Source organism: Neolamprologus multifasciatus, chromosome 1 (genome assembly GCF_963576455.1).
Source record: "Neolamprologus multifasciatus chromosome 1, fNeoMul1.2, whole genome shotgun sequence".
NCBI lineage: Eukaryota > Metazoa > Chordata > Actinopteri > Cichliformes > Cichlidae > Neolamprologus > Neolamprologus multifasciatus.
This window is the reverse complement of record NC_140439.1, coordinates 14,493,900-14,509,170: the sequence shown is the minus strand read 5'-3', so window position 1 is coordinate 14,509,170 and position 15,271 is coordinate 14,493,900. Positions and strand designations below refer to the sequence as shown.

The window sequence follows — 15,271 nt, the reverse complement described above, 5'->3', positions numbered from 1 at the left end:
GCATTCTTTGAATAATTCAAGGGAATGATCAAAGATATTGCATTGCGGCTCATTCAAAAAGCTGAGTGCAAAACAATCTCAAGGAGATATAAACTTTCTTGCTTATGTGTACTCTTAATATTATATCAGTGGAAATGATTAAGGTGCAATGACAAGAAGATACAAACTAATTGTCAGACTTAAATACAAGGTGGATGAGTCTTGGACTCATAATCTGAAGTGTAGAAGGTTCGCTTTAAAATACAGCTGAGACACTGTGCATGCCCCTGGGTGATGTATGGCACTGGATCACTGGTGTTTATTGCTTGCCAGAAGCAGCCAGTTGAATGCTGAAGTCTTATCAACTTATTAGAAAACTTAGTGGAGATCAGCAAGAGGCATTTCAAAGCTTTTATACAATAAAACCAACAAATAAGCAAATAAAGAAGCCATCTAAGCAACGCAACGTAAGCATTAGTCATATCCAGCATATGCCAACATGCTTTGCCCTTGGCTAGCAGCATCACTGGTTGTTGTCTGCTTAATTTTTTTCTCAGAGATTATTTACACTTGCTTTGAGACCCAAACAAATGCTGGAAAGCTCCCAGTCACCAAGTGGATAAATAAATAAATTGCGAAAATCTTGACAGGTTATTACACCATGTGGGTTAAGAAGGAGAAAGTTCCAGTAATCCATTATTTCCAGTTTGTTTTGGACTTCAAATTAACTGCTTTGAAAAATAGCAATTGCTTACAAGATTTAAAAAGTACAGGCAAAGCATGCTATTTTTAGACAGAAGGCAAGAATATATCATGAATATGTCATGAATTTTACATCAAGAATTTTTTTTTTACAGTGGTTATGCTTGTAGTTAATAGTTCTGCTCTAACTGTATATGAAGTCCTTTAAAAATGAAACAAAATAAAGTAAAACCCAAAACATCTTCATCTAAGCATACTATAAACTGATTTTTGAAACAATCAGGAACAATCAATTACAATTACAAGTCACAAACAAGGCGATGAGAGGATATTTAAAGAAATAAACTAAAGCTAAAGAACTAGTCAACCATCTGTGCTGTTCTCGAGGACAGCAAAGACATGGAAAAGTTTCTACTGCCTTTATAACAAATGACTTGTACTCTTAATATGAAATGGTAAGAACTAGAGAGGTTAAGCTTCATTGAAATCTCCCATCCTAGTTTTGTAAAAAACTCCAAATGCTTGACAAAGCACAAAGTGTTTGTATGCGTACTTGAAATCAGTAAAAAAAATAAAAAAATGCTTGAATGCTGATGTGGTTATTTCCATTGCTGTGAAACCTATGAAATATGAATAAAAAGTGATGAAACCTAAAGTAACTCTCTGCTCCTCTTGAGTCCCCATCTATATGGCAAAATAATGTAAGGAAATGGAATGTTGGTGATGAGTGGACGAGTGTGTTTACTGTATTTACACCTGTTCTGTTCACAGTGAGATAAAAACACATTCACTCTTATCTATTCAGTTTAATCCCCAGAGCCAAGTGTCTAGTACTTGCAATTGACATCATTTTGCAGACACTTAGTTTGACAAGAATATTCCAAAATATAATTTTTTCTTTTTTGGTTGCACAGTCGGTGTGTAGGGTGTGCATGCTATACTTTTAAGTACACAAATGTGAGTCAAGATCAAACAAACATGGACTACAACACACTGAACATGCTGCTTGCCCTGCTTTTGTATAGTAAAGGTCTGCCACAGTGCCTGCTTTACTATATGGTTGCCATTTGTATTGCCATATACACCTTATGTTTCCATGTGAAAGACTCATCTCCGTGTGTGTGTGTGTTTGTGTGTGTGTGTGCAACTAAAATAAACATTTGGGTTTTTTGTGAACGCATATTCCAAATTTGTGCCACATTTCCTCCAGCTTCAGTACTAAAGTTTCCACAGTAAAAAAATGTTCAATAATAATGTTGCAAAGTTTAGATGTATACTGCACTGCCACATGGGTCTGAAAAACGTATAATAACAAACAGCTTTTTTCTTTTTTTTTTTCTTTTTTTACAAATACATTTTAAAGTTATAGCTAAAGTGTAAGTTTTGTATGTTATGTATACTGCAATGTATTACAAGTAAAAATCTGTGAGTACTTCAGTTCTATTAAAAAAAACCCTCCATAATCACACATAAAAATATTCATTTATAAAGCAAGTTATTATTATTTCAATAAAATATAAATTTATGAAATCAGATAGTGGTTCAAGTGATTTAATGGATAGAACATTTAAGGCTGGATTGTACTGTGCAAGAGGGTCTAAGTTCAACAACCTGCTGAGGTGAAAGCACTAGGTTTTGACACTACTTGCAGTAGAGATCATAAGGATTATAAGGCTCACAAGAGTGATATAGAAGAACGAATTGGCGCAACAGTTACTTGTCAGTGAATTTTTACAGATCAAATGAACAAATCTCAGGGAGTTCCTCCATCCTTTGAAATGCTACTTACATCACAAATAACATTTTAGGGGTCTTTTAACCTCACCTCAGACTAGACTGTTCAATTAGTACTGGGATGTGTGGTAAGTCATTCTGTGACTGGGTTGCATTTTCTGGTATCTCTCTCTCTCTTTTTTTTTTTTTTTACATAAATCCCCATACTAGTGAGCAGCTACAAAACTTGCATTTATAGGAATGAAATTTTGTTTCCACAGCAAGGACTAACTGTTAATCCTTCATACTTAAAGTTGTAACTTAAAAGCACAAACATTCAATGAATAAATTAGGCTAAGTGAATAACCCACAAGTAACAGGCAGCAAGAGTGAAGGAAGGTTTAAAACGTAAAACCTGTACGTGCTGTGATAAATGGTTTGGCCAAACTGGTCTCTGGACAGTTTGTTAAATAGTCACAGATGGTGGCACTAACAAAAAGGCAAGAGGCTGAGCTAAATGTGACAAAGTTGAAGATGTTAAGATTTTCATTGCAAGTAGGCAGAATGGAAAAGATTGAACACGATTAAATAGAAAATAGAGCTAAAGTTCAGGCTGAGCAGTTTGGAGACAAAGTTGAGGCAGATATTGTATGGACGTGCAGTGGAGAGACAGTGGACAAAGGGTTTTGATTAGGACCGGGGAAAAGACATAGAAGACCAGAGGAAAAGGTTCATGAATGCAGTGGAGGAGGATATACATAGGGTTGGTGTGACAAAGGACAGTGATAGATATAAGGTGAGATGGCAGAGGTGGCAAAAGTAAGGACATTCTTAAGTAGAAGTACAGATCCTTGTGTTAAAAATACTCTGGTAAAAGTTGAGTACTGACTCAATTCCTTTACTGGAATAACGGTGTAAAAGTATAGGCTCTGAAATGTACTCAGTAAGTATGGAATCAGAACGATGCCACCTTGAAACGAAACAGAAAAAAATATTGAAACCGAAAAAAAATATTGTAATTGAAATAAATGTACTGAAAAATCTTGTATTGAAACCGAAAAAAAAAATGATAGTGAAAAACAATTAATTGAAACTGTAATTCTTTTGTTTTCGCTTACAATTTTTTTTTCTGTTTCAAACCATTTTTCTGTTTCAATCCATTTTTCAGTTTCAATCTGCTGGCACTGTTTTGGCATCCGGGTGCACGCTGGGAGGGGGGCGGGGATTCCGACCCGCATATATTTGCATACATTATAGAGGCCACTAGTGCTGACCAAGCTGCCATCTTTCTCTCTTCCCGTCTTTCAATGGCTTGACCCTCCAAACCGCAAGTAAGTAATCATTTTTTGTCATCTTTCCTTGCTGTCCCACTGGACTGGACATTAGTTTAGTTTTTTTTAGCTACATCTGGCGAAGTTGTGGTAAAGTGCTGGTATTAGCCTATTTGTCATCGCAAGCTAGCCTGAAGCTAATATTTGCTAAATTTAGGTACACCCGTGTCTCTTTAGGAGTTGGAGGCGGGTGTTTGAGGAATGGCACAAGATCTCATCAACAGGCAGTGTTGGGCAGTAACGTAATACATGCACCGGCGTTACATATTTAAAATACAAAATATGAGTAAATGTATCCGTTACAGTTACTGTTCAATAGGTGATATTGAGAATACAGTTAGTTTGTTGAAATAAATGGATTACATGGCGGTATTTTCCTGTTTCATATGTTAGGCTATGGTCTCTCTATTTTTGGTAATTGCATGCTGGTGGAAACTAGGGGTGGGTTTTTATAATCGATTTATCGATTAAAATCGATTCTGGCTTGGATAACGTAAAATCGATTCATTAAAATCCTGAATCGATTTTTTAATATAAATTTATTTTGCCCGAAATGCCAGAATCTCTGGTGAAATCTCACAAAATTTCAACAACCACCAAACAGCTAAGACAGTAAATGAGAGCAGGAACATGCTGCACAAAGACTTAAACACACAGCCCAACCGTGGATCAGAATCAGTGAGATGTTCCCTTTCTCACAGTCGGGGCTGAAAGCCGACAGCGCGCTGATTCTGATCTGTCGGCGGTCCGCGCTTTGTGTTCACGCCCTTTATGCGCTGATTCTAAAGCTGTTAGTTTTATCTCTCTCCAAACAATATTGACCGAACCAGCAGCAAAAGAAGATCCAAACTAGGCTTCACATAAACAACGTCATGAATTCACTCTGACTTTTATTGTTTTGCTTCGACCACGATGCACAGCTCTCTCTCGCATGCTCGCTCTCTTGCGCGCTCTCTCTCCCTCTCTCTCTCTGTACTGTTTTCTGCATTATTCGCTTGCTTGTTACGCACAAGTCTACCGTTGTTTACAGCGCTCGTTTTATATACTTCCGAAAATAAAACCTAATTTCTGCCGTTCAATACCGAACAAATTTAAACTTTTTAAAATTATGCAAAATGCAAAACGCTCAGCCTTGTCTCTAATAAAACCGCTGTAACTTCAGAGGTAATGTTCATATGTTGATTAATGGTTTTCTTTCGTTTTTGATCTACTGCAGAAAATTTTTATAAAATCCCAGAACAGGAAAATCACCTTCATGTTTTTCTGTGTTTGATCCTCAGCTACTTTGACACAAAGGCCTCTGCTGTGATGCTCACACATTTGATAAAGTCTTGGTGTGTCAGCTTCCTTTTTATAGATACAAAAATATGTAAATGTACTGATCTGAATTATAATATTTCTGACTGTCAAAATTTCCCAGATTCAAATCAAAGTGAATCGAATCGAATTAAATCGAATCGTGGATCGAATCGATTCGGGACCCTGTGAATCGGAATTGAATCGATTCTAGAAATCAGTGACAATACCCAGCCCTAGTGGAAACCCAAACAAAACATGCAATAAGAGCCTCTAAAAATTATTATACAAAAATGATTTAATATGAAGGCAATAGCAGAGTGTTACAGGCATCGCCCTAAAGAATGTAGCCTCATAGGCAGTGTAGTCCGTGCTGCAGGGAGAATGGACTGCCATACCCGTTATGTGTCTGTGAGCGAGGGAGGGAGAAAAAGGAAAAGTACGAGCTGTCACAGAGCAGAAACGGGAGCTGGAAGCATGTAAATATAATAATAACCACTGCAGCCAAAAAGAGTGCCTGACGAGCCCAGCTATAAGTAAGCTGTTAAGACTGGACTGTACACTGTGTTCCTGTTTTCCTCTGAAACAATAAGCAGCCTTTCAACGCCTCTCTCTGTCTCTCGCTAGCAAAGTTGACCCAGACAACAAAGTAAAGCTAGTTTTCAGCTATGAGCCCACACGACGTGTTAGCCAGAGGTCCCTTTACTATGGTTCGGAGCCGCTGACCTGTTTTATATACTCGCTGAATAGTTTTCACGAGATCGCTGCAAAAAGTGCAGCCTTACCTAATGTCCACCTACTGTTACTCATTTATATTAAGATTTTAACATCTAGTTGGTATTGGTATGGCGAGTAGCCTTCAGTAATTGTAATAAATCACACAGCAATAGTACATTCATGTAGTTGTAAAGTATTCAGAATACATTACTTCTATAATCTTTGGTGGAATACATTTTAAAATTAACCTTCCCAACACTGTCAACAGGTTAGCACCTCATACCACAGTGCACCAAAAGCAGTCTCATGAGCGCTGGGAAGGGACAAGCCCAGAGCCCAAAACAGACAGTGCAGGAGATGACAAGGTTATTAATTGTATGGTGAAAATTATACTTCTAGTTATCTTGATTGGCAAAAGAAAAGTAAATACAAAATCTGCTTCTCACATATAGGGCATTTCCAAGATTTTTTTTTCAAAACTTCTTCAATTTCTTTCATTACAGCTGTCCTGTGCCAGATCTTCTGTTGACCCACAGTGAGAGGCATCATTTCAGAAACACCAGGAAGACTGAAACTCATCGCCGGGATCGTGATCTTCACCAGCAGCTCCCTCACAAGAAGGATAAACCCAGCATTTTATGAACACTGATGGAGACCTTTGCTTTGTGTAATGTTAGAAGTACTCAGATAATCCTCAGAGGGTCTGGACTTTTACATAATATCATAGCTTTAAGTCCTGTAGAAAGAAAATATAGAAATAGAAATATATGTTGTGCTCTCTGGTTACTCTGGTATGAATGACTCTGAACTACTTTATGATAAATAACACACTATTGTCAAAAAACAGTGAAAGAATTCCAGATCAAGTTTTTAGTTCAAATACAAGTAACAACCTTTGACTTTAATCAGGTTTTATTTAATTGTGTCAGAGAAAACATCACGTGCCCTTCATGTAGCTGAGTACATTCAGTGTTTAAAACAGAAGTTGTGCAGGTCTGAGATCAGCAGTTTTCTGAAACACCAAACTGAGGTACTGTTATGCTGATGTATAGTGACACAGTTACAGGGGTGATTAATCCTTTTGACTTTTTGTCTTTAAATTTATCAATAAAACAGCTGCAGCTTTCACTGACAGCACATGTGGTACTTTAACCTTTGTACTGTTTTCATCAGTTAATTTTGGAGTTACTACAAAGATTGAAGATATAAGATGATCTGTCTGCTGTCACTGGGTGGTGCTGAGGTCTGAATCTGAGGACGGCTCCTGTAATCACAAACAGAACAAACAGAATCATCACAAACTGAAATATAAAGTTTATCTCTCAAATCTGAAATAGAGCTGATCCTTCTGTCCTCACACACTCGGGATCTGAAGTTGTTCAGTCCTACAGTTCTGGCGACAGCTGTTTATTTTTTATTTGTTTTAAAGGCCTTATATACTAACACATTTTCTAATATCATGTTTACCTTTGAGTTGTTGATGCTTTATAAATGGACATCTGCAAAGATGAGATGATGGAACAGGTTTCAGTCAAGGTTCAGTCTGCTGCTGCATCCTGGTCACAACATACAGAGGTGTTATCAGCTCAGTATTGAACAAGAAATATTAATGTTTCAAATTATTTGTCCTAAAGGATGCTGTAAAGAGTACTGCACATGTGACTTTGTGAACATAATTCATTAAAAATAATTAGGACAGTTTTTTAACCTGAATATTTGTAACAAACTGAGTAAAAAAAAATGCTAAAAAAATAATCAGAGGAAAAATGTAACATTTTAACTTAAGCTGACAAGCGGAAGTAGTTGGTTTCAGTACATAAGTATCGGGCTTTGCTATTTAATCTGTAGCTATTGACTAATGAGGGGTTACTTAAGTTCCAGGGTTTTAAAAGTTGGCGTTAATGTCGTTCCACATGTGGAAAGCGACAGAAAACATGCTGCTGTTTGCACATATTTAATAATCAGCTCTGCACAGGAGCAGAAGCAGAGTCCAGCCTGTTGCTCTTACAGTATAATACTCATAAAAGTACAGTAACCGTGGTTAGTCACTGAGCAGCCTGGTGCGTTTCTCTTGATTTCTTTAGTCAGGGTAAATTCATTCACCTGCACGGGTTAGCTAAAAGAATTTTACAAAACAAGTTTCCCCGACAGCCAAGTGCTCATCTTAGCTAGCTAGGTCCTTAGCTAGCTAGCTAGGTAGCTAAGGACCTAGCTAAGGACCTAGTTTACAAACACATTTAACTTACCAAAAATAGTGCGGTGGGGTCTCAGGTCCTCCTGTCCGGTAGTCCAATTTACTGAAGAAGAATTTACCTCAGGCTGTCACTTTGAAATAGTCGGTAATGTAAACGCTGGACCTCTCAGCATCTGCCATTCCCGAACAGACACGTGCAAGTTTGTCCGTGACCGCAGCCCCGTCGTCAGTGTTTTCTCCAGTCATTGGTCAGCATTATAATATATGCAAATACATGTGGGCCGGAATCCCCGCCCCCCAGCGCGCCCCCGGACGCCAAAACAGTGCCAGCAGAGTGAAACTGAAAAATGGATTGAAACTGAAAAAAAAAAAATTGTAAGCGAAAACAAAAAAATTACAGTTTCAATTAATTGTTTTTCACTATCAATTTTTTTTTCGGTTTCAATACAAGATTTTTCAGTACATTTATTTCAGTTACAATATTTTTTTTTTGGTTTCAATATTTTTTTCGGTTTCGTTTCAAGGTGGCATCGTTCTGATCGCATAGTAAGTAAGTAAGAAAGTAAATATTAGCTCTTTTGAGGACGTTCTACCAGTTTTTTTTGTGCAAAGCTAACTGAACCTTGTGTGATATTAATATAATGAAATTATATTAGAATGTGGGAATGCAAGCTTCAAGTACTCTAAGCTTGAATCAGTTATGTAGAACATGAGCAGAGAGAAATAATTTTAGAAAATAGCTATTTTCTGTCGCCTACATTGGAGAGGGTGACTTTGCCTTGACACCTAAACAGGAAAATAACTCACAATAATTTCTGATGTAAGCTCCAGTAGATGTTCTTTGTGTACAGGCACATTATACACTCTTTATACTTAATATGCAGTTACTATAAAGGTGGAAGTAAGTGAATGAATCTAAAGATCATCAACTTACATTTAAATTAATATCTACTACCCTTTATATAACCTAATACTGACTGTAAAGACCATAGCCATTGCACAATAGTCCAGTAGACAGTTTTTTACTTGTCACATTACTGCAAGCCAACCTGATTATTTTCATTTAACCTTTTAATAACACAAGGTTAATATACCTCAGTTTGCTTTGCAGGATGTTTTACAATATGAAAAAACACAACTTTACATTATGTACAGATACAATATTTGACTTTTTAAATGAGGACTAACATATAAGCTGTAAATGTCCAATTTATCAAATACCACTGAGCAGTCTTTAACTTTAAATATAAATAAAAATAAAATTCATTGCTCCAGCTTGCTCCTCTTCTGCATGGCAAGCTAAATGTTGAAGTACTTTGAACACACTTATGGACAACTGTATGGAGAAAAAAGGCTGGGAGAGGCTGGCTTCCAAAGGCCTCTCCCTTACATAGAGGGTGCTCCACATCACAATTAGCCAGTTGAGGTTATTTGGGCATCTGACTAGAATTCCTGCTTGGTGCCTCCTGGGTTAGGTATTCCAACCGTGTGCTATTGGGAGAAGTTGGGTAGACGCAGGACACACTGGAGAGATTATATCTCTCCTGGAAACACCTCAGTTTTCACCCGGATAAGCTGAAGGAGGTGGGTGGGGAGAGGTTGGTCTGTCTTTCTCTGGATAGGCTGATGCCCACAAGACCCACCCCAAGATAAGCAAAAGACAATGGGTGGATGGACAGATGGTATTTAAATTTATTAAGGTGTCTTTTTAGTGTAGATTTTGACAATGAAACTCCTGCTTCTGCTTTCTTGACTGGATGGGAGTTTTCTTAATCAAAGAAAGAATTCTCTGATCATTTACTTTAGTTGTTGTCAATTATCTTCTGCACCTTTTGGCATTTCAAAACTGTTCCTTTTTCTGTTCCTTTTTTAGGCAGTTTAATTTACAGTACCATATTGTTAATTTGACCATTTATATTATTTTGTCTATGTCTTTGATGGATTCTAAAGCCTAATAGTGGCCTCTGTCCCTTGTATCAACACCTCTTTGGACTTAATTTTGAGAGTTTCAGTGAACAGATTCCAAATGCAAACTCAACACTTTGAATCAACATCAGATAGTTTATCATCTTAAACTGATGTGGCATGAGAAGGGAAGATTCCTTGATTAGTCATAAAACTGCTTCTGTGTATTGTTTGAGGATTTGTTCATTAACATTTTACAAAAGTTACTGATGACACGGAAATATAATATAAACCTTTGAAGAACAACTGGAAATGTGTTATTCCCTGTGAGGATTTTACTTTATTTTTATTTTTTTGTTTAGCTGAAACACAAATGAAAAAGACTTAATAAAGACTTGTATTCTAGAAACTCACAGTAATCCATTCACAGTTTGAAGCCAAGCTCATTGTGACATAGCCAGGGTACATACAAAGCAACACTAGGCAGTGTTCCTGCTGGCTTAGTAACCTGTTCCAAATGTAATGAAAAACTGATTAAAAAACTACACACAACTGACCCAAACCTTGCAACAAGTGAACTAAACGTGGCAAAAGGTATACAATTCCTCAAAGAATTAAAAAACAGATTTTATATAAATAAATCATTTTTATCAGTCTAAATGTATTTTATACATGTTACTGTAAAGACTTTATATACCAAATATAGTTTGAGTATGTTGCATTAGAATTGTTACAATGTAACCTCAATCTTCTCAGTTTCCATAGTTCTATTTTAGAGTTTTTAGTCTGGAAACAGTGATGGTGTGGTGGCAGTATATAACATTCATCTAGAAAGTTATATTGAAAGTTCTAAAAAAAAAAAAAAAAGAAAAAGCGACTCCTCATAACAAAACAGACAGAGGAAGAAAAACAAAAAATTCATGGTCACTATGAAAGAAATGGGTTTACTGATGGACTGTATATGTGATGCATATTCAAACGATGGAATGTAAGTCGGAATTTCAGAGGGGAAGGAAAACCATATGTATAGAATTTGATGAGGACGCACCGCAGTGACTGGATGGGTAGATGGAGGTGTTTAAAACTTTCGGCATTTTATTTGCCCACTCATTTTGTTTTCATTCATTTTACTTGCTTAGCAAATTTACATTGGCTAGTTGTATGCACTGCAACTGTTTAGGTTAGTTTCAAGAAAATATTGTGCTTTAGGTTAAAATGTGGCACGTCATTGATTAAAAACACATTAAAATTCAGTTTACCTAGTGCATATATGTATGATACCATTGGTCTACATGTGATGAATTTAGAGTGACAGACCCATCTTACTATTGCTATGTGTTTGTACCTTGTCTGTATTTGTGAAATGATACTGGCTTTGAACAAAACAACAATGTGTGATTTGAGGCATGGTAAAAGATTCTATATGTATATATTTTTAATTAATACTTAGCATTACAGCTTTAAGGATTGTGACATAATGTATTTTAAAAGATATACAACAATAACACTTCATTACAAAATAGATAATATATCTGCAAAAAATGACTTGAACCCATGCAAGCTTTCCTTTAAGGGGTTCATTCCTTCTAAAGTCTCCTTGCCTCACGTGGGCCCAAATGTGTGACTGATGCTCTGAATACAATTTTCTATGTTTATCATCAGTAATGTTTTATTTCCTGTGGTATAGGGTGCTTTACCTGCCATTCACCCAGTACCTGCCTGTTTTTTTTTTTTTTTTTTTAGGTCAGTCCCGTTTGGATTTTTAGCCATCAGAATTGTTGTCTGAAGGCCAAAAAAGATGCCTAGCGTGTTTACTTTGCCAAGTGGATCATCATGGCCTTGCCATATTGGTCCATGTGATTGACCTTTATTATAATTATGTATTTATTTTATTTTATTTTCAGTTGTTACAGATGGGACAGACATGACTGGGGGATAGGACAGGAGAAAAAAAGAATGAAAGAAAGAGAGAGAGAGAAAGACAAAATAGAGAGGAGAGAGAAAAAAAGAAAAGCAAACAAACAAAAAAGAAAAAAAACAAACAAACAAAAAAAAAAACACCTGGATCACCTGTCGAGAGAAGGAAAAAAAAAACACAGAAGAGAAAACAAACAAAAAAGAGCAACACAATAAATACAACACCATCACAATAAACTAGCTAACAGTAGATAACAGTAAATATTAAATGTTATTGTGCAGCACGCAAGATTGACAGCGCACAATGTGCTTTGAGGTAGCAGCCAAGAAAGGTGTAGTTTGTGTTTGTGAACACCCGTGTGTACACCCGTGTGTACACCTGTGTGGATCAGCACGCTTGTATTCAAAAGGTTTCTCCATGCAATGATCTGCTAGGGAGTGTGGGGAGCCATAGCCCTGTCCCCCAGGGCATGAAGCAGGTATGGAGGAAATCCAGGCCCCAGACATCCAGAGGGCCCAGAGTACGAGGACCAGAGGTGGGTCGAGTATCCAAAAATTGTACTCAAGTAAGATAGCATTACTTTAAAATATTATTACTCAAGTAAAAGTGAAAAGTAGTCTTCAAAAAAGTTACTCAAGTAAAAAAGTACTTGGTGAAAAGACTACTCAAGTAGCGAGTAACTGTTTGAAATGTCTGATTTATTTTTTAAATAAATGCTATCAGACAAACAAAAATAAATATACAGATTTTAGTATTTTCAGCAGGAATATATGTAAAAAGATCAACAAAATAAGGCACAACAATTCTAATTTCTAGATTTCAGTTTTTCACAACATAGGCTTTTTTCACCAATGCCTACGGTAAATAATATAAATATATAAACAGTGCAAACAATTTCCAGTGACAAGATATGCTGTGAACTTTATTTTCATTTTTGCTCAAAATGCCACAGCAGCCTCAGAGAAAACATTAGAACGAGGCATCTTCAACGTATGTACATGCAAGGCAGCTCAGTTTACCATAAATTGTATGGCTGTGCATCTATTTCTGCATATTTAGCAAAAATGTGCCATTTCTTCACTCAGTGAAGTGATGGTTAAGCTTCAGCAGCAGTTTGCTCTCAAGGTTCTTTCTGTGAAGCTGTAACTGTTTAGCAGTGAACAGGAGTCCTGCATGACTGAGGAGTCCTTCACAAGCTCCAGATGCAGGAAGAGCTGTATTGATTTTGATCGACAGCTTCTTGATGCGAGGAACGCCATGCAATAGATCCACACCTCCAGTGAATGGACATGAAAGGTACCTCTCCAGCTCCCCTGTTTCTGGCTTTCCTGACCCCATGGATCCATCATCTTAGTCGGTTAGGCTGCTGTTTGTGCTGGCCTCATCCAGCTCTGAGTGTAGGTGATGTCTGATGAAGTTGAGACCTGTTGAAAGATATATGGTTTTCAAAAGAATTAGGTCTGGTCATTATAGTGCTGTATACACTGCACTACACAAGATTTGATCACACTGGAGATGTTTTTACTAACTCTTGTAGAAAAACAAAATCTTGTCATTCATATCCCGCACAAACAGTTTGCAATGAATTCCAGATTAAGTTTAAAATAAGAATGCGTGCAAGGCTAAGCAGTGCTAGCCAATGGATCCTCCTGTTTGGCTGTTACTCTGGGAAAAGACGAGAAAGACGGTGATGGAAGCCGTGACTGGAGCTGCGATGTAGCCTATATAATATTTATATTGTACGAACGTGATAATTCTGTATATTGTAATAACGTGATATTATATTGTTCAAAAGTGAAAGGTAGATTATACTAACATGATAGTATATTGTACAAACATGAAAAGTATATTGTTAGAACATTATACTTTTCTATTTTTCTTTTGCCTGGGTGGCATTATTTTTTAAAAAGTAACGAGTCGAATTCTGCAAATGTAGCAGAGTAAAAGTACCGTTTCTTCTTCACAAATGTACTCAAGTAAAAGTAAAAAGTATTGTGCAAAAAAGGTACTTTAAAAGTAATTTTTTTTTCAAAAACTTACTCATGTAAATGTAACGGAGTAAATGTAACTTGTTACTACCCACCTCTAACGAGGACCCAAGGAGGACCATCAAAGGGGCAACCGTGCCACCCTCCTGGGGAGAGCTGAGGCGAGCCCCAGCCTGTTATCATTCTTACCAGGGAGTCTGGTCTAGTGAAAAAAACCACACTATACAGTCTTACAGAAACTCATAGCTGCATCAAGGCTCTTCTCTGGCCCCTCACTGATGAAATGTATTCCCTATTTAATGTCAGTTGACTGGAAAATGCATATTTTGTTTTCCTGGCAAAAAGAGAATTTTTTAAGGGATACTTAATATACAGTAATTTATATGAATATATTTGCTAAAACAAACAATCAAACAAAAAATAAACCATTTTCCTCTGAATCTCAAAGGTAGATAACTTTACTTACTTTATGTATGCAGACCAGTGATTGTGATAACATGCGTTACCCACTGTATCCTTTATGCTATCGAATTTTTTAATAGGAATCTAAAGAAATCAAACAATCATGTTTCAGTGTGTGAATGTGTGTGTGACTGGGTGAATGACTGAATGTAGTGTAAAGCGCTTTGGGGTCCTTAGGGACTAAGTAAAGCGCTATACAAATACAGGCCATTTACCATTTACCATTTTAGTTATTCTCTATATCTATTTAGAGCTCAAAGTACATCCACCCATAAAAAACAAGTATTGCAGTATGGTTTCCACCAACACTTAGAAGCTCCCTTCAACAAGGAACTGATTCCAAACCTGTGCTTTATTGATGATCCTAATGTTTGAAAAAATGTGATGTATATCTGGCTGTGTAATTATAACAAAGGAAGACAATGTTGAATTTAGCAGCACTTTTTCAGTCCGTCCTTCATTCATTCAGTCAGTCGTCCAGCCAGCCAGCTATTTCCTACCTCTGTTCTGTGTGTTCACTGCATCGACAATAAATCACCCGGCTTCACCTACCTGCGAGTCCTGCGTTTGGGTTCCTTCTTCCTCGCCTCCACCACACAACGCCTGACAGAATGACACGACCCGTGCCACGAAGACACGATTGGGACCCAGCGGACTCGGACCTCTACGAGCGGCAGGTGGCAGCGCTTTCCCGTTGGGCAGAGGTGGTCAGGGGAAAACAGCGGCGCTTCGCGGAGAGAGAGCACGTCTTCGAGGGGACTCGCCTGGCTCTGGGCGGGCCTCGGAGACGCCGCGTTCCAACACCTGCTGCCTCACCTGCCCCGGAGCATTTGCCGCGGAGAGCGGACGTTTCATGCCGCGTTTCGGCCGCTCCCCCTCTCGCCGCTCCGCTCCTCGTTCACACACCCGCCGCCTCATTCGCCGGACCTCCACCTTCGCCACGGCACCGCGGCTACGCCTCCCACCTCGGCTCAATGGAGGCTACCGCGCCAGAGGCTCAGCTGTTCACCCCGGCCGCTTCCTCTTCCCGGAGAAAGCGGCGCACACGCCGCCATAACACGGACTA

The 15,271-nt window shown here is 37.8% G+C and overlaps 1 long non-coding RNA gene across 1 annotated transcript; it reads right to left on the bottom strand.

Annotated features, from left to right (window-relative positions):
- Positions 1 to 6,505: 6,505 nt before the first annotated feature.
- Positions 6,506 to 8,474, bottom strand: LOC146525482 (uncharacterized). The gene is made up of 3 exons (XR_014874543.1): positions 7,985 to 8,474; positions 7,206 to 7,294; positions 6,506 to 7,002 (listed from the first exon to the last, which is right to left on the bottom strand). It is a non-coding gene; the product is annotated as an uncharacterized LOC146525482 (long non-coding RNA).
- Positions 8,475 to 15,271: the final 6,797 nt, after the last annotated feature.